This window comes from Callionymus lyra, chromosome 3 (assembly GCF_982586985.1).
Source record: "Callionymus lyra chromosome 3, fCalLyr1.hap1.1, whole genome shotgun sequence".
Lineage (NCBI taxonomy): Eukaryota > Metazoa > Chordata > Actinopteri > Syngnathiformes > Callionymidae > Callionymus > Callionymus lyra.
The window spans coordinates 12234701-12256405 of record NC_141820.1 but is presented as its reverse complement, the minus strand read 5'-3'; the positions used below and the strand labels follow the sequence as shown (position 1 = coordinate 12256405).

At 35.2% G+C, this 21705-nt stretch overlaps 1 long non-coding RNA gene across 1 annotated transcript; it reads left to right on the top strand.

Moving 5' to 3' along the window:
- The first annotated feature begins 20082 nt into the window (after window positions 1-20082).
- LOC148083287 (uncharacterized) lies at window positions 20083-20884 on the top strand. Its single transcript, XR_015710684.1, has 2 exons — window positions 20083-20268; window positions 20362-20884. It is a non-coding gene; the product is annotated as an uncharacterized LOC148083287 (long non-coding RNA).
- The last annotated feature ends 821 nt before the right edge of the window (window positions 20885-21705 follow it).

The window sequence follows — 21705 nt, the reverse complement described above, 5'->3', positions numbered from 1 at the left end:
CAGAGCTTGCATAACTTGAATGGAGCAGAAGTGACTGATCCTCGGCTGCTTTTATTTTTAATATTTTTTATTTCCCACAGTCAGAAAATGTTGTTTTCTGATGCTGAGCTCGTCCTGTTAGTTCTCGTCGCACCGAGCGAGTAGATTATTAATCCAGATGTCGTCTCATGTTTGCCTGCTCTGGCCAGTGACAGATCACATGACATCACTGCAGCAGGGTATTAGCGAATCAGATTATTACGTCAGACTGAGCCCTGCAGTTGGAGATCGTCCAGGAAGAGAGACAGACTGGATCCTAACTCCCTTCCTCATTTGTGAACTACCTTCCTCCAGTAATAGTTCTCCTCACAATTTCTTATTTCCTAATGTCCTTGTTTTCTTATTCATTTCCATGTTCACTATTGTGCAGCTTTATTAAATTAACTACAGAAGTTTCTTTCACCATTTCCTTGTTTCCTTCCTAGTCCTTTCTTGGTGCCTCGTTTATTTCCTTGTTCATAGTTTACCTTTGTTTTTCCAATTTCCTTTCTTGTTTCCTACGTTTACTTGTCTCCTTCCTCTTTTCCTGTTTTATTTACTTGTTACCTAGATTCCTTTTCTGATTTTATGTTTTTTTTGCTTTCATTTGTTTCCTTTTTTGTATCGTAATTTCTGTCTCATTTTCTAGTTTTCCTTCTTTTTTTCCAAGTGTCCTTCACACTTCCTTATTTCCTTGTTTCCTACCTTGTGTCCTATTTTCCTAGTTTCCTCTCTCATTTCCTAGTTTCCTTCCTCATATACTGGTTCCTTCCTTTGTTTACTTGTTTCCTTCTTTTAAGTTGTTTTCTTCCCAAGTTTCCTCTTTTATTTTATTCATCTCTTAGTTGCTTCCTTGTCCACTTTTCCCCTGTTCTCTGGTTTCTTTATTTGTTAACTTCCCTTTTTCTAGTTTATCTACTTTTTCCTTTGTTTCCAATTTTCCTTCATCGTTTCTTTGTTCCTAGTTTCCTTCCTCTTTTTCTTCTTTCTAGCCTCCTTCCACATTTCCTTATTTCTCAATCTTATTTCCTTGTTTTCAATTTTTCTAGTTTCCTAGTTTATTTCCATCCTTCCTAGTTTCCTTCCATGTTTCCTAGTTACCTTCCTCCTTTCCTCTTATCGTAGTCACATTTCTCCTATCCTGGTTCTTTTCCTAGTTGACTTGTTTCCTAGTTTCCATCCTCATTCTCTTGTTCCCTTTCCTTTATTACTAGTTTCATTCCTTGTTTTCCCTACATGTCTCCTCATTTCTAATCTAAACTCTTGAAGCTCGATGAACTCTTCACCACAACGTCAACATCCATTCTTTGGAATGGAGTTTTGTTTTAAATAAAGTTTTGTTTAAATGGACAGAGATGAAGAGATGATGTGGTTCAGATGACGTCTCCTGACACAATATATCTATGTGACATTATTTTCTCTCATCTTTCGCAGCCTTCCTGCATCACAAAATGTTCTGAACGGTATCTTCACATGTTCTAAGAAATCTCATCTCATCTGAGATTAACTCTGGCCGTCGGAGGAAGGTCATGTGACCGACCTCCCGTCTCTCCAGAGTCCAGATCCTTATGTAACAGGCCCAAAAGTGGAGAATGAAAGAGAGACGCAGGTGCCGTCTCTGTGGGTGGGTCGGCTGTTTTTGGATTCAGAAAAAAAAAAGTTGACATGGAACGAGAGCATGAGCTGAGAAAACAACAGACGAGGAGGAGAAGTCGTGTCAACAGGAACCAGCTGAGAGAGAATTCAGGGCTTGAAGGAGGAGTTGGTTATATTTATCTGAATCTAAGAAGAAGAATCTATATAACATTGAATAGCAATGAACTAATTTTATCTTTTGGAATTTTGCCTTCTTGAAGTCCTATCTTTGCTTTTGACTCTCAGAAAACCTCCCTCATGTTCTAGTTCCTTTTGTTTTTTCTTCTTTTCCTTACATTTCCCCTTGTTTCCTTCCTCGTTTCCTAGTTCTTTTCCTATTGTACTCGTTTTTGAGTTTTCATCTATTATTTGTTGTATCATCATTTTCTGGTCTCAAATCCTAGTTTCCTTCCTCTTTTTCTCAATGTCTTATATATCATAACTCATCCCTTTTTTCCCAGTTTCCTTTCTCATTTCTAAGTTTCATTCCTTGATCCTAATTATTTTTCTGTGTTTACTTGTTAACACTATTCACTATGTTTACTATGGTAGTTTCTTTCACCATTTCATAATTCTTTTTACTTTAGTTTTCTTGTTTCCTTCCACCTTTCCTAGTTTCCCTTCTTTTCCACTTGTTTCTTTTCTTGTTTCTTATTTTTCCTTAGTCCTTCACATGTTTCCTTCTTTGGCTAATCATGTTCCAGTTTCATATTTATAGTAGTATAGTTTCCTTGTTTCATTCCTCTTTGTCTAGGTTTCTTCACATTTCCTTATTTCCTAATGTCGTTTCTTATTTCCTATTTTTCCAGTTTTCTTTCTCCTTTGCTATTTTTCCTTCCTCGTTGTTTAGTAGTTTCCTTCAGGTAAGGACAATAGTTTTTCCAGTTTCCTCCTTTCCTAGTTGCTTCCTTGTTCCCCATAACTTTTCCTTCTTCCTTGTTTCCAAGTGTATTTTCTTGTTTCATTGCTCCTTTCCTAGTTTCTTAATTGTATTCATCTTTCATTTGTTTAATTATTTGAATCTGAATTTCCCTGCTCGTTAATTCTGGGTTAATTCCTCTTCTTCCAGCTAACTTCCTTGTTTCCTATATCAGTTCCTCGTTAACGCGTTAACCTTCCCCTTTTTCTAGTTTCCCTTGTACTGTTTTCCTAGTTTCCGATCTTATTTTCTTCCTCTTTCGTGTGGTTCCTTCTTTCAATCCTAATTTTCTAGTTTTATTCCTGGTTTCCTTCTTTAAATCATCTTTTTCCATCACCAGCCTCGTTCCTTTCTTTGTTAGCTAGTTTCTTTTTTATTTCTCTAGTTTTCTTCCCATTTCCTAATGTCCAACTTCGTTTCCTTGTTTTTTTTCCTTCCTTCGCTTCCTTTCTCATTTCATAGTTCCTCTCCTTGTTCACTTGTTTTCACATGTTAACTAGTTACCTTCCTCGTTTCACATTTTCTTTCCTTGTTTCGTGGTTTCCTATTTTCAGCCTCAAAATATAATTGAATGTACTTGAAGTAAGTCGTTTAAAAGTTTTTCTAATCGGGTTAGGACTAGTTATTATAATAAAAGGAACATGTTGTTTATTAGATCCGACCCTGCAGCAAAACAAAAGTATTTTGTGTTCCAGGTTGTTTGTAGGACGCGACACTTACATAAGAACATCATTTGACTAAAGTCAGTCACAGTCGTGAACATGCAAACTGGCTCAACAACAAGAGTACAACAGGAGTTTAAACATTCAAAGAAAAATCTGGGTTAACAACTTCTCCCTCTGGTCTGAGTCGCCAACAAACACTTGAGTAGCTCCTCTATATTTCATCAGAGGAAAGCTGCTCGGTTTTCTGACGATATCCGTGACGCGAGTCAAATAATCTCCTGAGTGGCATCTCAAGTGTGACAGCGAGAGAAGCAGGACACGTCACTACGTCTTTTGAACCAACCCGTGAGTGAAGTCCTGAGGGATTAAATACATATACACAAGCAAACGTGAACACGCAGTAGAATTGCATCACAAATCTAAGATGATATAATAGTCAAAACCACTGAGGAAGAATGTAAATCAGGTCGTGCAAATGGAGCAGCAGCAACTTTGAATGATGAACAGACTTCTATTCATGCAACAAATATTATCATCAATCCTTTCCTCAAGCTCAGAATGAACAGCTCTACCCGTTCTTCATTAGATCTCATTGTTCGTTTTCTATTTAAATACATTTAAATAGTAAAATAAAGGTTTGGAGTGGAGTCTGTGTTGGGTTTTTATGTTCTGTGGTAGGTTTTACCAAAGAACTCTGGTTTCCATAATCTTAAAATAGTCACAGATCACCGAAGCTGATACGCTATGGAATAAATTTGAACATTCCTGTCTCAGAAGTTCAATGTTATATTTAATTTTTCACTACTCACTCCACCCCCTGCCTGATGATAAGGTTCCAGGGTTGAGTCAGTACTTGGGTGACTTAGGTCAGTCTGTCAAACTGAACCTGAGAAACCTGGGTGTTGTATTTGATAAAGACATGTCTCTAGTTCAACACTGCAGAAAACTGACCAGAAACTGTTTCTTTAACTGAGAAAAATCTCTGAATTTAGGAAAATGATCTCACAACATAATCTGGATTTTATAATCCATGCGTTTGTGTCTTCTCGTTTAGATTATTGTAATTGTTATTTTCGTGTCCAAACAAGAAGGATCTGTCTCGCCTGCAGTTGATACAAAACTCTGAGCGAGAATTCTGACCCGCTCTAGTAGAAGAACTCACATTTCTCCGATCCTTAAAACTCTTCACTGGCTTCCAGTTTCTTTCAGGATCAATTTTAAAATTCTGGTTCTTACTTTCAGATCTATTCATGGTCCTTCCATCAGTGATCTGATCCAGACTTACATCCCAGCTCGGGCTCTAACTTTTAACCAAATAATTATGTGACCACCCCCACTTCTTTTTAAAAAGACCAGAGTACATAAAATATCCATAAATATTCCATAAATATCATTCAATATTTTGTATTAGGGCCACTCAAGAATTGTATTTTTTGTCATACTACGAGATTGAAATCGTAGGAAAATACTTTATAATGAGATTAAAATCGTAATCTCGTTTTTTCCTACAACTATATTCTCTTAGTAAAATGTTTGGGTCTATTATTTAGGGTGTCCTAATACTCCGTAGTAAAAACTATATCATATATTCTTTTAAACCAAAAAAAAGATCCAAAAGAATATGTTTACAAAAAGTATATTATAATTAAAATGATGAATCAGAAATAAAAAGTAGAAGATAAACAATTATTGGCTGAAGTCTTGATTGTATAAAGTGACAGGAAAGAAAAATATTCAACAAAAAGTAAAGATAAAAAAATATATTGTTGATAAATAAAGTATAATTTATCATTTTAAGATGTCGGTAGATGTGGAATTCAGGCACGCAAAACAGGAAAGAAAAAAACCTAAAAATAACGTATAAACTTGTAGAACTTTTCATATTTGGGATTTTAACAGGAAGAGAAATAGGAGGTAATAACAGTAAAGATGTTATGAGCCAGCTTTCATTTCGTGTTGCCAGTTTCAATGGAAGATTCTTGGTCAGCGTCGAATCGAGATAACAAACTTATTATGTGAAAACAGAAACATTCCTGGCAGGGATTAAACGCAGGAGATCTTCCGGAGTTTACATCTCAGTCCCACAGCGACTCTGGGTTCAGCCCCGCTGGGTCGTGTTATGTCATCACAACACAGTGGAACGACACACAAAGAAACAAGACTCGGGCAATAAAATGGTGGGATCTCTTTGAAAAAGATGGATTATGTGACAGTTTTTAAATGTTGTCTTCTTCTGGTCCAAGCTCTGCTGTCGTCACATGACGCGATTAAATAAAGTTCATGCTTGGTATGACTTCAGACCTCCTGTGTTCTGGTCCTGTGACAGAGTGCCTCAAGACTGACAGTCTATTGTTAAGCTAATGTTGTTTTATGGACGATGTTTCCTCTGTGGAATAACCAAGAGCATCTTTGTCATCCCGGGTCATGAGAGAGGACCCGGGTCGACATGACGTTGCTCGACCACAAATATCAGGATGTACAGATCTTAAATGTAAAGGGCATTATTAACAAATAAAAACCTAAAATATTGTTGATTGCTCCTATTATATTTTTCAAAGTGTCTTACTCTTGATTTAAGGCCAAAATATTCTTCCCTCTGCTTATAATGGAAAGATTTCACTTCCTCCATCACTGTGTGGTAGTCTGCTGCAACTTCAAGAGACCAGAACTGACGGGTGAAGATTTTTCAAAATAGTTTCAGTCGTTAACCTTGAACCAAAGACAACACAAGGGATACCACAAATACATTTGGGGCAAATCCAACCTGACAGGAGATTGTTTTGAGGTTTCCCTTAAGATTAGGAGTGCATTAGTTTAGTAATGTGCTTTCATATCACTATAAGATATAAGGTTTGAGGCCATACTATCTATCTATTAATACATTTTCCGAATAAGTTTTTGGTACTAGAATTTTTTATCATTGGACCCCATGAGGTATTTAGTGGCATAGAAAATGAATAAATGAATACATTTGTATCATATTTGCAAGTAGCATGTTTATTCTTCATTTACCCCTTTGAGTTATACTATGGCGCTTTCGGAGTAAAATCACGGTACGTTGCGTAGTAATACTACAGAGCCTTTCAATAAATACCATAATGCAGCTTCGTAGTTCACCAACATTTTGACAGATCTTATTTGTATTTGTAAATGGCATTGACTAGGGCCAAGCATTAGCTGAGCTTAGCTATAATGCTAACTAGCATTAGCTCACAATTAGCAAACACAAACGCAAGCGAGCAAAATTAACAAATTATATACATAAATAGACTTTATTAGGTTTCCTGTTAACAGCAGACAATAGAAGGTAGAGAAGTTTCATAAAAGCAAGAACAAGAACAAAGTGCAGAGAGATAACAAAGTGCAAATATAAGGAGCATCAAGAACATTTAGTTTGAACTAAATGGACTCAACATCCCGGCAAATACCTTCTAGTGTCACAAGTCAAGAGTGATGCTAGTGTGCTATACTGTACTATGTGTAAAAATACACACTGGTACACTGGGGTCGATCCCACACACACACACACACATGTGAGTGTGTCCTCGCCGAGACATTTAACACTGATGTCCGCTATCACAGAGAACACGGCTGATTCGATTACTGCAGTTACATAAGTGGGAACATGAGCAAGAGTCCGGCAACAGTTTGTCACTTCACTCCGAGAACAATGAGCCTTCAAAAGACCTTCATTCGCTGCGTTGGACGAGAATAGCTCGACCGATTCTTTAATCCACTCCGGGTTCCCTCTTTAGCAAGATTTGACAGTTGACTTTGAGCAGACAATTTAAAAGTGCCCTTCGATAAACTTCTACCTGATCTGCTGTCATCTTGATAAAACAGCATTAATCTCCTTTCTTTAAAATCAACTGAGACTCTGTGACATGTTGCCTGAGTTGTGTAACGTTTGATTGAGTTGGCGTCACGGAGTCGCCTGAGGAGGATGTTCCCGGTTTCATAATCCTTTGTTTTCTTAATCCGCCTGACGGAGCCGGGACAGCCCCGGAGTTAAACCCCAGACCCGCACGATCGTCTTCACCGTCAGCTCGACCGACCCAGGTGACGTCCTCACGACACTCTTTTATTGTATTGTGTTATCTTCAAATATAAATATGTTAATGAACAATATATTTATCCTTAAAAAGACATGCGTTGTACAAGGATTTCATCCTTAAATACACTTTTCAATCATTATTTGGAGACATTTTAATGCAACAAATGTCCTTTTTTTTTAAATTGCATTTTGCTATATGGGGCAAAACTCATGGACTCGGGGTCCAGATCTGGCCTGTCAAGTCATTGTATCAACATAGATGAATGTTCATGTTGATATGGTGACCTTTAAAGAGGCCGGTGTTTAAGATAAGATGAGGAACAGACAATAAAACAAAGAGATAATTTATATAAATTGAGCCTCAAAGACTGAAAAAGTAACATCAATGTTAGACTTCTACTTCCTGTTTGCAAACAAAAGCTCTTGATGACTTTGTGTTATTTCTTAAAACAGACTTAAAAATGCAACGGCATGACGACTGGATTACAAAAGAGCTGCGTGTTGTTTTAATCTTGATAAAGTTTAGAAAACAAACTCACAGTCTGATCCTCTTAAAGTTCATCAGCAGGTGGAACAAGAACAATCCTGACACCACGAAAGAAATGACAAGTTCCACCACATTTAACTATATCTTATCAACAGTGAGATTTTTATTCTATGAGTACCTTCAAGTACTAATATGACCGTCTTCTTAAACAACTACTATTTATAATTTTTTATTATGATTTTCACAACTCTACAAATAACCTTTACTTACTTACTTTGATTACTAACTCAAACATACTTTCGCTATTACCACCACCACTTCTAGAACTACTACTATAACTAATGCTACCTTTACTGTGTCCTGTGCTTTGTGTTCTTTTATTTTGTGTTTGTTTATTTCGTGTTTACAGTCTTTTCCATCCCTCATGTGTCCATCTTGTCGGTTAATAACACTAATGGAACTCATGAGCAGTCGCCACCAACTTCTGGCTACAAAAACGTCTTGGTTCCAGTCCGTGGTGTCAGACCAACATCATCACAAGCTAGTAACCTCTCTGGTAACTTCTCATTATCTTGTACTCTTTAGTTTCCCTATTTTCGTGTATAAAATTTCAATATTTCACACCACAGGTGTAGAACTGGTCCAGAAAGAGGGTTGGGATGGCACAGGTTTTTATCAAACCAGTCAAGCAGATATGGGTGGACTGTAATCAGTTGTTTGTCAGTCAGTAAGTAAGTAACTAATTTATATTTATATAGCTCTTTTCCAGACCAGGGGCACAAAGCGCTTAAACAATCAAAACAATACTCAATAAAATATATACTTAAAAGGTCAAGATAACACCGAGAACAACACAGGAGTCTCACGCTCTAGATCATGTTGTGATAACATTTTCCTAAATTTAGAGATTTTTCAACACCTGATTTGTTAACTCATGTGTGCTTCACTGGTTGGAAAAAATCCTGCAGCATCTCAGCCCTTTTTTTGACTAGTTTGACACTCCCCATTCACACCCTCTGATCTTTCGAGGCTAAGAAGTAGTTACCTAGGGGGAAATCCAATGGCCATCATGGTCTAATATCAGCCCCCCCTTCTCTTGTAACAGTCTTTTTCGCGCTCTTCCAGGTCCATAACAATGTTGAGTTCTTCAACTCTGTGTGTTGTATTTTCTCTCTGAGCTCTCACAGCAACGGTATCAGCCAGATCCATCTCACAGCCTACTTCAAATACAGAACTTTCCAAATAGCACAATAGTTGCTTATGCAGAAACGGATGGTAATCAGGGACTATCAGGAACCAATGATGTTTCAGGGAAGACTGGCCGCTGTCATGGTTTGCATGGGAACCATAACCTCTGCCAAGCAAGTTTTTCTACCTAGATAAGAAGTGAAAAACTCAAAGTTTGCGCACAATTGAAAAAATGTATATGACAAAGTTCATTCTGACACCACGGACTGGAACTGCTTTGGTAGCCAGAAGCTGGTGTTGATTGCTGATCAGTTCAGGTTGGGGTGTGATTGACAGTCAAGATAGACACAGTACGTGGCAGCGACGACTTCTATTACCACTATTGGGACTACGACTTATACAATGATAGAAAGAGAGAACTTTATTGATCCAACTGTATTGGCATTAAGACAATTAGAATCATTGTTGCCAACTATGACGACTGCGGCTAATACTTTGAACGCACTACGGCTTTAAATACTACTATGAACATTACTTTTAGTAAAATAAATAATATTAATTACATTCATTAAACATATTTCTGTGAGTACTTCTTTTACTATAAAAACTACAACTACTGTGAAGTATACGTCTATGTCTGTTACAGTTGTCTTACAACTGACTATTACTTATTTTAATTCTGAAGCAACAGCCACTGCAAAAATACTAAACCTATAACTTATGCTAGTGGTATCTTTACTAAAACAACTTATTTTCAGGGTCAAACTTCAATGATGTAAGATATATTATGTAACAATAGGACTTGTTATCTTATAATTTACTAGTTTTGTGAGCCAGGCTGACTAAGGAAGTTAAATTATTAAGTGTTTTTTATCGTAATTGGATTTTGCTATTTTCTATAAAAAAAATATGACAAAAAGTTCAGAATCAAGTGAATTAAGTTAAGTAACAGTAACACCGTTATGTAATGTTTTCCTGCAGGTGCTCGCCTAATTCTACTCATGTGCCTCGCACGAAAAGCCAGGAATGTGGAAACTCCTGACTTGAGCCAGTGGGTTCCTGAGCATTCCTTGAACGGTGGGGGTTCAGAACCACCAGAAAACAAACACTATTCAATTGATACACACTGAGTTCACCGTCATCATAAAGAGACTTAATAACACTCGGATCTCCAGCATCATCCATCATGATCACCACCAGAGCGAGGAGACAGAAACTCATTCAGACTCGAGAGATGGAAAAGTTTCTGGAATGTCTGGACGTCTGTCATGTGACCGCGGAGGCCGAGGTGAACCTCGTCTGCGGTCGGCACCGGGGGGTCCCGAGCGGTTCCCATGATCCGGCTGAGTGGCTCCCGAGGCACGATCGACTTCCACTCTTTCATATACTTTGAGGTTCCAGGAACGAATTCTTCAAAGTCAAATGACGTCCTCACAGCTCGAGAATCACGTCTTTCCTCTCGTGGTTTCCAGAGAAACATAAAGTAAAACATATATATTCCATGGAAACATTAAAGCTCGTTAGAATTAACCTTTGACGTTTCGAAATGATGGGATGGTTAGGAAATAAATAAATACAAATATATATATTGCTAAATGGAGACTATACTAATGGATATATTTGTTATATTGCCTCATATTTTCATCCTTAATGCCTCACATATATTTCTAAATAATGGCTCAGAAATCCCTAGAAAACAACATCATATGATTACAATTAATTAGCAATAATTATTTATTTTTAATTTCAATTATATGCATTTTTCAACTGTTTAGTATAGAAATGAAAAGGAAGCAGAGAGAAGAAAATATATTTTTTATTAAAGACCCTTTTTCCAACATTTATTGTTCACCAAACAAGGCACAGACTTAGTTAATTCATTTTTATTTTCTGTTGAACTCACTGTCTTAGTTAACATCGATTCTTTTTTAAACTTGTTTATTGTCAATTCACATCAATCATAGATGACATATCCATAATATGTAGTAAACATACATCAAGGTACTCCTATTTAAGTCACCCATAAGGTAGAAACACAGCGATACAAAGGCAAATCAAAAACAAAAAAGAATCCCAAATATTAAATAAAATAAACAAACAAATAAACAAAATAACAAAAAAAAAGAAAACAACAACAACCTTTACCTTGAGACAAATTAAGCTAGAGCTAAACATTCCGTTAGACAGTATCTGTATTCAGATGATGCATCTCAATATACTTTTACCTCTTCAGAATTGACACAAAAGAAAGGGTGAGGAGGAAGAGAAGTAAAACAAATCCACAAAAACAAATCACAATTGTATTACAATGCTATTACAACAGTAATTGCTCACCAACCAACCAGTTCTTGGCCGTAATATTGAATGACCGGGGCCCATCCTTTTCCAAATAACATCGATTTTTTTAATGGTGTTGTTGTTGTTTTTAATTTAATTGTAAATAAAGTGTCGATAAAATCTTATTTCTTTAAAAGTGAAAGAAAAGCCACAGTTTATTCAGTGTCCACTTGTTACAAATTGTACGAATAGTAACAAATTTACCAAATAATGACACAAATCTAAAAACTTGTGAAATAAATTTGACTTCTTTTTTTTTTTTAAATCAAAATAAAATTGAATCTATATCATCGTACAAAACTAAAATATATCCATCTTTGCTTTTTATCGTGTAAAACCTATGATTCTATGGTCGCTGTGACTCGTCAGGGTAGAAACGTGTCAGCAATAATGCGGCTGTAACCTTTAGCGGTGTCAGGGACGGAACAGAGTGAAGATTTAATAACAAAAACACAACACCAGATGTGTGAAGCGTCCCCTTGGGGCCCCGCGAGGCTATTCTGGGATGGACCCTGGTGAGCGAGAACGTAAGATCTCTGAGGTGCAACATTTTCCACTGCAGCCTCTGAGAACATTGGTTTGAGAAGAGAGAGAAACAAACTGATAACCTGTCGCTCTGCTCAGCCTCACTCACTCTTTCAAGTGTGAACCTCTCTCACCCTCTTCCCTTCATGTGCTCACGAGGCAGTTTTCATGAATGATGCTGCACTTACTCATTCACAAGGCAACGTGCTGCCGCTTTCACGTGCGGGATTTGAACCTTCAATCGTCCTGCAGCTCTAATCTCGTCAGGAGACAACACACTTTTCAACTCTGACACATCTGGATGTTTTTTATGTTTTTTCTTTGTCTGCATGAATCATTAAGCTGAACAAATTTGATTTAATGTTGGTTTTGGTCTATCCAAACACACACACACACACACACACACACACACACACACACACACACACACACACACACACACACACACACACACACACACACACACACACACACACACACACACACACACACACACACACACACACAGATCAAGTGCTTCATTCATTAGCTGCCGTGACATTTGTGTTTGATTTTTACCAGATAAAGTCATGTTTTAATTTAAGTCTCACCTTTCAATCAATGAGCTTAACTTAAAAAAGTTTGGTCACATGTTAGTATGAAACGGTTGTTTGCTGCTTTGTTCCCCAAATTAATTAGTCAAGAAAAACTTGAATTTATCATTGTTGAATTGCTGAGATCTGTTTTTTTTTCTCCACTATAGTCTTACTTTAACTGTAAAGTGTCTTAAGATAACTTTGTTATGATAAGACACTTTAAATAAAATTTAATTGAATTTAATTGAATTACGTGAGTAAAAAGAAATATTTTGTTTTTTTTAAATAAATACAAAAATAGACTTTAAATTGACCTGTGCGAACCTGCCTGTCCTCTACAACTGGTTTATCCCTTGTGTTGTCTCAGGCTCAAAGTGACCAAAAGGCCTGAAACAAATGTGTTTGTGGTATCCCTTGCATTGTCTGTGGGTCCAGGTGAGCGCCCTCCCTGGCTTCCATAATTAAATACGCAGTTGGCGGAGGTTGTTTACTTTTAACCAGAGACAAAACAAGGGATACCATAAACACATTTTGTTTTCGGGCCTTCGGGTCACCTTGACCTTGAGAGATAACACAAGAGTTACACTGCGTTTTTATGGCACATGTTATAGAAGAGCTACTTTTTTTTATTAATTCAATTACATACAGTTGATTTATCTGAACCGCACATACAAAAAAGAATGTAGTTGGAGGCACTAATATCAACACACACCTTACATATGGTGCCGACACAAGACCGAGCCCCATGATGCATTTCTACACACAGCTCTTTTTAATGCCAGCTGATTGGTCGGTACAATGCTGAATCCATATCCTACGTCTACGTAGCTATGTCAAAAGGGATCACTAGCTTTGATTGGCTGGCTGGGCGGCAAAGCAATATGGCAGCTGTTCACCGTTACTAAGAAGGTCGTTGAGAGGGATGGCTCCTCAAATACGACGCTGAGTTGAAAGGGATAAAATAGATGTAGTTAATTTAAAACAAGTGAATTAAATGGTCACTACTTTTGGACTTAAGTCAATTAAATTACTAAACGAGGGACCTTAAATGAGTTTATGGGGATAATGGAGTCAAGAGCAGATCAGCGCTGCTGTAACCTGACACAGATCTCGGTGGAGCGTCAGAGACTAACAGGATCAGAAGAGTCGTCTGATGGACTTGAAGACCTTCAGCGCAAACGTGGCTCTGGAACAAACTCTGACCCGAATCTGCCGTCAGTGATTTCTGACTCAAGCACTCGCTGCGTTAGCGCTCGCTCGCTCGCTCGCTCGTCTCCACGGAATGAAGTCGCTCGCTGGAGGTCAAAGGTCATAAAGACGAAGTCATCGATGGGCCGATGGAGCTCCATGAAAGAGTGACCTCTGACCTTAAACAGCTCTTCTATTGAAACCTCCTTTTAAAAGTCAGGGCGCCACCTACTGAGCTTCATGAAGCTTCATCAACACATCACTGTAGGTCTGATGTGATTGTTCGTTTGACATCAACTCACTCACTTTTGTCGTTTATACCAAATGCTGTTAATGTTTACTACACTTATTTTACAAATAGTACATTTACAAACTGAAACAAAGTCATGATACAAATTTACAAACTCTTAAGAGAAATTTACAAACTCTTATGAGAAATTTACAAACTCTTATGAGCAATTTACAGACCCATGAGGCAAATTAACAAACACTTGAAACAAATTTATAAACTCATGAAACACATTAACAAATTTTAAAAAATCTACAAACCCTTGAACAAATTTACAAACTCATGAAACACATGTACTAATTAAAACACATTTTCAAACTCATGAAACTTATTTACAAACTGAAACACCTTTAAAAACTTATGACACACATTTACAAACGTATGAAACACATTTACAAACTTATGAAACACATTTACAAATTAAAACAAATTTACAAACTCATGAAACACATGTACTAATTAAAACACATTTTCAAACTCATGAAACGTATTTACAAACTGAAACACCTTTAAAAACTTATGACACACATTTACAAACTTATGAAACAAATTTACAAACTCATGAAACACATTTACAAATTAAAACAAATCTACAAACCCTTGAATAAATTTACAAACTCATGAAACACATTTACAAATTAAAACAAATCTACAAACCCTTGAATAAATTTACAAACTCATGAAACACATTTACAAATTAAAACAAATTTTCAAACTCTCTGAAACAAATTTACAAACTCATGCTACTAATTTAAAAACTCTTAAGACATATTTACAAACAGAAAGTAAAAAAACTTATGAAACAAATTTTCAAATAGTAAAATTCCCAAACACAAAATAATAATGAACTCAAGAAACAAATGTACAAATGGTAAAATCTACAAACTGACTGAAACGCATGAAACCAATCTACATAATAGAGCAACAGATAGTCAAACAAATGAACAAAGTCGTAATAAAAATGTATAATTTTCTTGTGAAATACATTTACTTGATGTAAAAAAAATGTAAAATCACTCAAATTAATTAACAAAATCTTAGCCAAACTCGTTAAATCTTATGATTATAATAGTTACTCGATTGAAACTTTACTCTTTATTTGGAGTCATTTCTTCAGGGTAGGAGGAAACACGAGTGAAATCATCCTTTAATAAACTGATTAAATCCATGACGACACACGTCTCTGCAGTAATTGATTTTCCCGACAGCGATTGTTCCCATCGAGCCTCGACCCCCAGCAGGACGCTGCTCCACACCTACAGGTACAGGCCGCCGGACAGACGAGCAATTATGACCGGCGGTCCGGTATGTTCCGTCCGAGCCGCCTCCTCACATCTACTTCACAATTACTGCCTGTGTTTGGAGCGACGAGCAACAACCGGATCAAACAGAACCAGAGAGAACGTACAGAAGTGCAGAAGGAAACATGAAGCATCTCCATCAGGAAGACAAATGTTTTCAGATGTCGATGGATGTTTGTCAATAAAGTTTCTGCAATTTATTTAGAATGACTACTTATTGTGCAATTATTACTATCAATGACTATTGTTTTTACATTTGGACAAAATGTAATCATTTGATATACTTATATAATAGGGTTTAGGCTTTAATTTATATACAATATATAAGTTTTTTGTATTTTTGAAATACTAAATAAATTTTGAATTGAAAACAAGTGAAGTTTTTATAGTTTTATCGTTAAAAACTGTTTTAATTGACAGTAAAACTGTGATAGCTGAAAAATTATCAATTCATATGTTATTAATTTAACTTTATTAACCATAGTTTTAACAATTTTAGCATTTATTATTGATGTGTTGATGAGGCTTCATGAAACCGTTGATGAGGTATCATGATACAGTGTCTTCATTTTGAAAGACCACTAGATGTCACTCTCTGCTTTATAATTTCATGTTTAAACTGAGAGTGACATCTAGTGGTCTTTTAAAATGAAGACACTGTATCATGATACCTCACCAGCTGTTTCATGAAGCCTCGTCAACACATCACTAGCATTTATTGTTTGTTGTGTAACTTCTCTGGATAAAATTCAAGATAAAATGAGTCATTTTTAAGTCATTTTTGATGTCTGGTACAACTAAAGGTACGTTTCTTTGAATAAATATGAGGATAAAAAAACGAAAATATCCCTCAAAAGTTTACATTAAGAAATGATATCAAGATATTTCCCACATTCTATTCATAAATATTAAATTACATATCATTTTCCTAAGAAAAACTTCAGGTGATTTTAAGCATTCCATGTTTTTTTCTGTCTGTTTGTAACATGAAACACACAACTAGTCTGTAGAGGTTTGTCAAATGTCAAGTTTTTGTTTAAAATTATATATTTTTTTCATTATTCTGCAGGATACTCTTTAACATTTGCTTGATATGTTTTAAAAAGCTGTGTAGAATAATGGTTTTGAGTCTATGGACCTGGTGTTGAAGCCACACTAGGAGCTCAGGTGTGGAAAACAAAGCTGACTCATGCCGTGATGAAGGATGTTGAGCCGAGAGAAGATGACTCACCTGCTCTCAGGCTCAATTGATTCAGGGAATAACAAGTTTTAGTCGCGGTCGTCACCCGAAAAACACATTACCCACACAAACAAAACGCTTTAGCCTCTGAGCCTTTATTGTTCTGTGAAAAGTAGCCACTGACATTGTTGATGCCTTCTACGTATGAAGGTGTATAGATAGATGAGTGTCATCGGAATATTGAAGGGTTGAATTTAACATTTTAAATGTTGAAACTTTGAATTTCTTTATCGTAATTGCTTGGAAAACGATTTTTTTTAATAATTGAATGGAATCATTTGTATGTTGAAAGGTTGAATTTGCTTATATTGAATATTTTAATTCAATGATTTGTACATTTTAAGGTTGAATTATGTTATTGTTTTAATAAATCAAATTAAATTGATATTTTCAAGTTGATGATCAGATTAAAAAGTAGTTTTCTAAATTTAATATTTTTGTTTGTAGCTTTTAATTTATTTTTGAATAATGGGAATTAGAATATCAAACTCTCTGTAAAAAATACATTATTTAAATATTCATTTTTAATTAAATTAAAAAATGTTGATGATATTATACTAGTATTTTATATATTGAATCTAAAGGGTTACAAGCTTAGAAATATTGAAATTAGAAAATGTGCTTTTGAATTGTTGTAATTATAATATCAAACTCTATGTGTAAACAAATAAATCATGAATTTTTTTTACTATTATAGAAAAATATTTGTATTTAATTTAAAATGCTACGAATCTTTAAAAAAATAATTTAGAAAAATGTTTTTGAATTATTGGACTAACAATATCAAAAAAATTGCCTGTAGCCTTTTTAATTCAGTATAAAAATGTGGACACTATTTTACCAACATCTTTATATTGAATTTAAAAGGCTATGAACTTTAAAATATTGAATTTAGAAATTTAATTTTTGAATTATTGGAATTATAATATTAAACTCTACGTGAAAAAAAAACCAACCATTAATATAAAAAAATTCAAATAGCCTATTTAATTTAATATACAATTAAATACTAAAATATTTGTATTAAATTGAAAATGCTAAATATTTAATTTAGAAAATTGATTTTGAATGATCTGAATTAAGATATATCACTATGTGTAAAGTAAATTTTAAAAACGTTATTATTTAAAAAACAACAACAATTTCAACCCTTCAATATACCAATAATTCAATAATTTGAATTCAACCTTTTCATATAGAATTTATTGAATAAAATTATTCAAAAAGTCTTAAACTATAATATTACAATGACACTTATATAGTTTGACATGTATGGAGTTAAGGAAGTGCCATAATTCCAAAATATATGATAGAAAATGTAGAAAAAAATGAAAATGAAAATCATTATGAAATGTTTCCAGACGTATTTAATAATACATTTTAACAACGTTTGACATCTTCAGTCCACGTGTTCCGGTCTCTGGTCTGTGGGTCACATCTCAGATCATTTTGGTAAATAAAAAAAAGCAGCAGCTGGAAGAATAATCAGCTTAAATCCCAACAGAAGCATGACTCACAGCCATATGCTGCAAATCTAGTTGCATAACTCGCCGTTAAGCGTCAACAAAACTCCTTTCATTTCATATTTTTCGGCGGAAAAAAACAAGTTTATTGAAACAAAAAAGCAGCTCAGTTTGTGACCTCCGACCTTTCATTACACTTATCATCAGAGGATCACGATGATGTCATGTTGCTCTGGATGTTGTTTTGGTAAATGAGACTCGACCAAATCCCCCTGAGGAGGCGACAAGACTTTGCTGAGTCTGCACTTTAACCTGATTAAGAATTACTGCAGTTCCTGTTATGGCCAAACTATTCCAGACTTACATAAGAGACCGGGTTCCTTTTGCAACGACAAGAAATATTAAAGTCATTTTTAAATTATAGATGATGAAGGGGGTCAGTTCGTGCGGCTGAACAAACACAAATGAGCAGAACCACCGACGGAACATCCGTGTGAGCTACGGTTACAGGACTCTGACAACTGTTTGTTCTAAAAATGTAACGCGAGGCGTGAGGTCAGAGACGTTCACGAGCACAAAAACAAAGCGTGGATTCATCGTCCCGGGTCGAGCCGTCAGTGACGTCCATTGTTGTGGAAGAAACAAGAGAGAGTTTGTGTTGAAACCTTCCTTGACTCACCAGCACTGATGCTGTGTGTGTGTCGCACCAGTCAGACTAGAAAATACATTGTATTTGCACTATATTTACTCTTAATAAAATTGTTTAATCTGAATATAACTTGACTGATGTTATTTTGTTTTATGAATATCTATTATTTTCTCATTTTTGTAAGATTTTTGATCTAAAAAAATCGAAAAACCCAACTTATTCTTCATAAAAATACAATTATATACAATAATTTCCCTTATTTCCTTCATAAAATGGCCAAGTTACACTTTTATAAATCCTAATTTACACTTGATTTATTTTGATCTCATCATATTAAGGCCACTTGTCTTCTGCCTGTTTTCTTTTTTTGCTTGTCGGCCCCTCATAGCAGTCACTGTATCCCGTGTGGCCCCTTAAGAAAATGTCTTTTTCTATACTATACAATAATAATAAATTTAATATTGTGTTATATTACTGTTATTTTTTAATTCATTTTTATGTTTTTTAATGATATGGCAATATATATATGTAGAGTATATCTCTATATATATATTGAGTATTGATATGGTTGTTTATGTATCTACATGGATAGAAATAATTGTCAATATTACACTACAAACTGGAGAATAGTTAAAAAAAAGGGGTAGGATTTTTTTTTTTTACTTGTTCCTACTTCTTTGTTGAAATCAAGGTTTTGTGTATTTTTATTTATTCGTTTTGTAAGGACAAAAAGTTGAATATATTAACGTCATCTACTGTTTTAAACAAGACTTTAATAAATTTGCAATTTTTTAAATAGATAAATACATTGATGAATTAATGAATGAATATATTATTCATTTCATTATCAGAACAAATTTAATTGTTTTGAACACGAAACAGAAAATGTTCAGTGGTGATGACATCATAGAATTGAAAGAATAAAATACATATAATGTTTTTTGGTTTAAGCGCCTTGTGACCCTGGTCTGTGAGAGACGCTGTGCAAATAAAACTTACTTACATATTAATGAAATAGAGATGAATAAAATACAATAAAATATAATAAATTAAGATAAGAGACAGTACAGAAAAGTGACATTTAAATAAATACCGTTATGTTTACTATATATAAAGTATGAACAAATATTTTTAATGATGAAATATAACATTGATTGTTAACTGAGAAATGCTTTAATAGTTTGTTTTTTTAGAATGATCAAACAGTATTTATTTACATTTACAATCTGAGTAAAAAAAGAATGTAATGGACAACAGGTCGTTAAAAATGTTTGATCCTTTAAAACAAAATTAACCGTTTGGTGATTAAAAGTAAATGTTTAGGGATCAAAAACAAGATATAAATAAAAATAATAATTAATATTCGTACCATTATACATATCCTCGCCGTTAAATGAAACATTTGTATTTCTTGGTAGCGTTTTAAGGGATGTGTCACTGCTTCCCTCCTCCGGACAAAACGAGAACAGCAGTTGCGTCATATCCGGGTGTTACATTTAAATACAGCCCCCATCGTGTCTTCGTTCCTTCTTCTCTAAACTTTTCACGATGGAGGTTCAGTGGTTCTGTTCGGAAAGTGAATTAAAAATGGGGCTTTTGTCTCCCCACGAGGACTCACCTGGTTGATCCAGCACAATATTGATTTTAATATAAGATTATTTAAGAGTTTCCACGTGAGTCCATCATGTTGATGTAGAACCTGCTTCAACTCTGACCCGACATTCATCAGCAACAGGTAATTACAGGTGTATTTGTTCAGAGTTTTAGTGTATTTGTACCGCAGACCTTCCACTGGACGAGCCTGACGTGGTTCCGTTCTTTTCTCAAGAGTCTGCCAGAGAGACGAGGGTCGTTTGAGGCCCTGCTGTGGCGCCACATGGCAGGGTTATAGGTACACTCTCGACAAGAACCTGATGCGCTTCACAACAGTTTTAAGTTGTGTATTATATGTGATAGAATGTGTAAAAGTATGGCTTTTTCTCTAAATGTTATCAATTTCTTTTAGATTAAATAACGTTTTATTCTCATCTTGCAGACGCTGAAGTCGCCCTCTAGTGGAAGGTTTGGGTTCCTGCGCTTCACCAGCCACACCCCACGTGTGTTGTGCAGTCGAGTTGCTTTAGTTTGAAACTGTGTAAACTACAACAGTTCTGTTATGAAAGGTTTAATTTACAGTATGTTTATTTTCTCTTTAACATTTTTATTGATTTTTGAATTTAAGGCCATTGTCTTTTTCTTTGAACAGTTGTAGTTAACAATTTGGACTTATTGATATACAGGTAAATTAAAATTTGAATGTGTTGTATTGCAACTTGTAAGACAATATAATAAATATGCTTTGCCATAATGAATTGTTTCCGTCATCACTTCGGTATGTTTTGGTTAGTAAGCACATCTAAATGTTACTTTAAAATTCTGGTTCTTACTTTCAGAGCTATTCATGGTCAGGCTCCTCCTTCCATCACTGATCTGATCCAGCCTTACACCCCAGCTCGGGCTCTGAGGTCTGTGGATCAGAATCTACTTATGGTTTCTCACACACGACTCAGGACCAGAGAAATCTTTTCAGGCTGTTGCTCCTAAGCTTTGGAACGATCTTCTCTCTCTTGCTCTTGATGGATCTACTGACTCCTTTAAGAAACATCTTAAGACGTTTCTATTTGTTCAGGCTTTTCCTTGAATTTCTCGAACTCCTGTGTTGTTCTCAGTATTATCTTGATCTTTAAATTATGTACTTTTTTTGAGTATTGTTTTGATTGTTTAAGCGCTTTGTGACCCTGGTCTCGAAAAGCGCTATATAAATAAATCTTACTTACTTTTAATGCCCTGAAATTGACCTGCAGAAAAAATTAAAATTGCATTCAAGTTGTTGGAAAACCATTGATGTCCCTCTAGTTTGGTTCTTGGTTTTCCTTGGCTAAAAAAGGACCATCTGCTGAATGGGGGGGCAAAAAAATAAAGTAGTTCTAAAAGTTCTAAGGGCTGGTTATCAATATCTCTTCCATTACTGATAGCTGAACTTCAACTCCTGATCAATGGTCATTGACTAACTATTCTAAAAAAAAAAATAAAAAAAAATGTATTGCCCTCTACAAATCTGGAGTTCTATTTTTAAGCTCTTAAATATTCGCACATCAAGAAACTTGGCATTTAAAGACGAATCCTGTTTCAA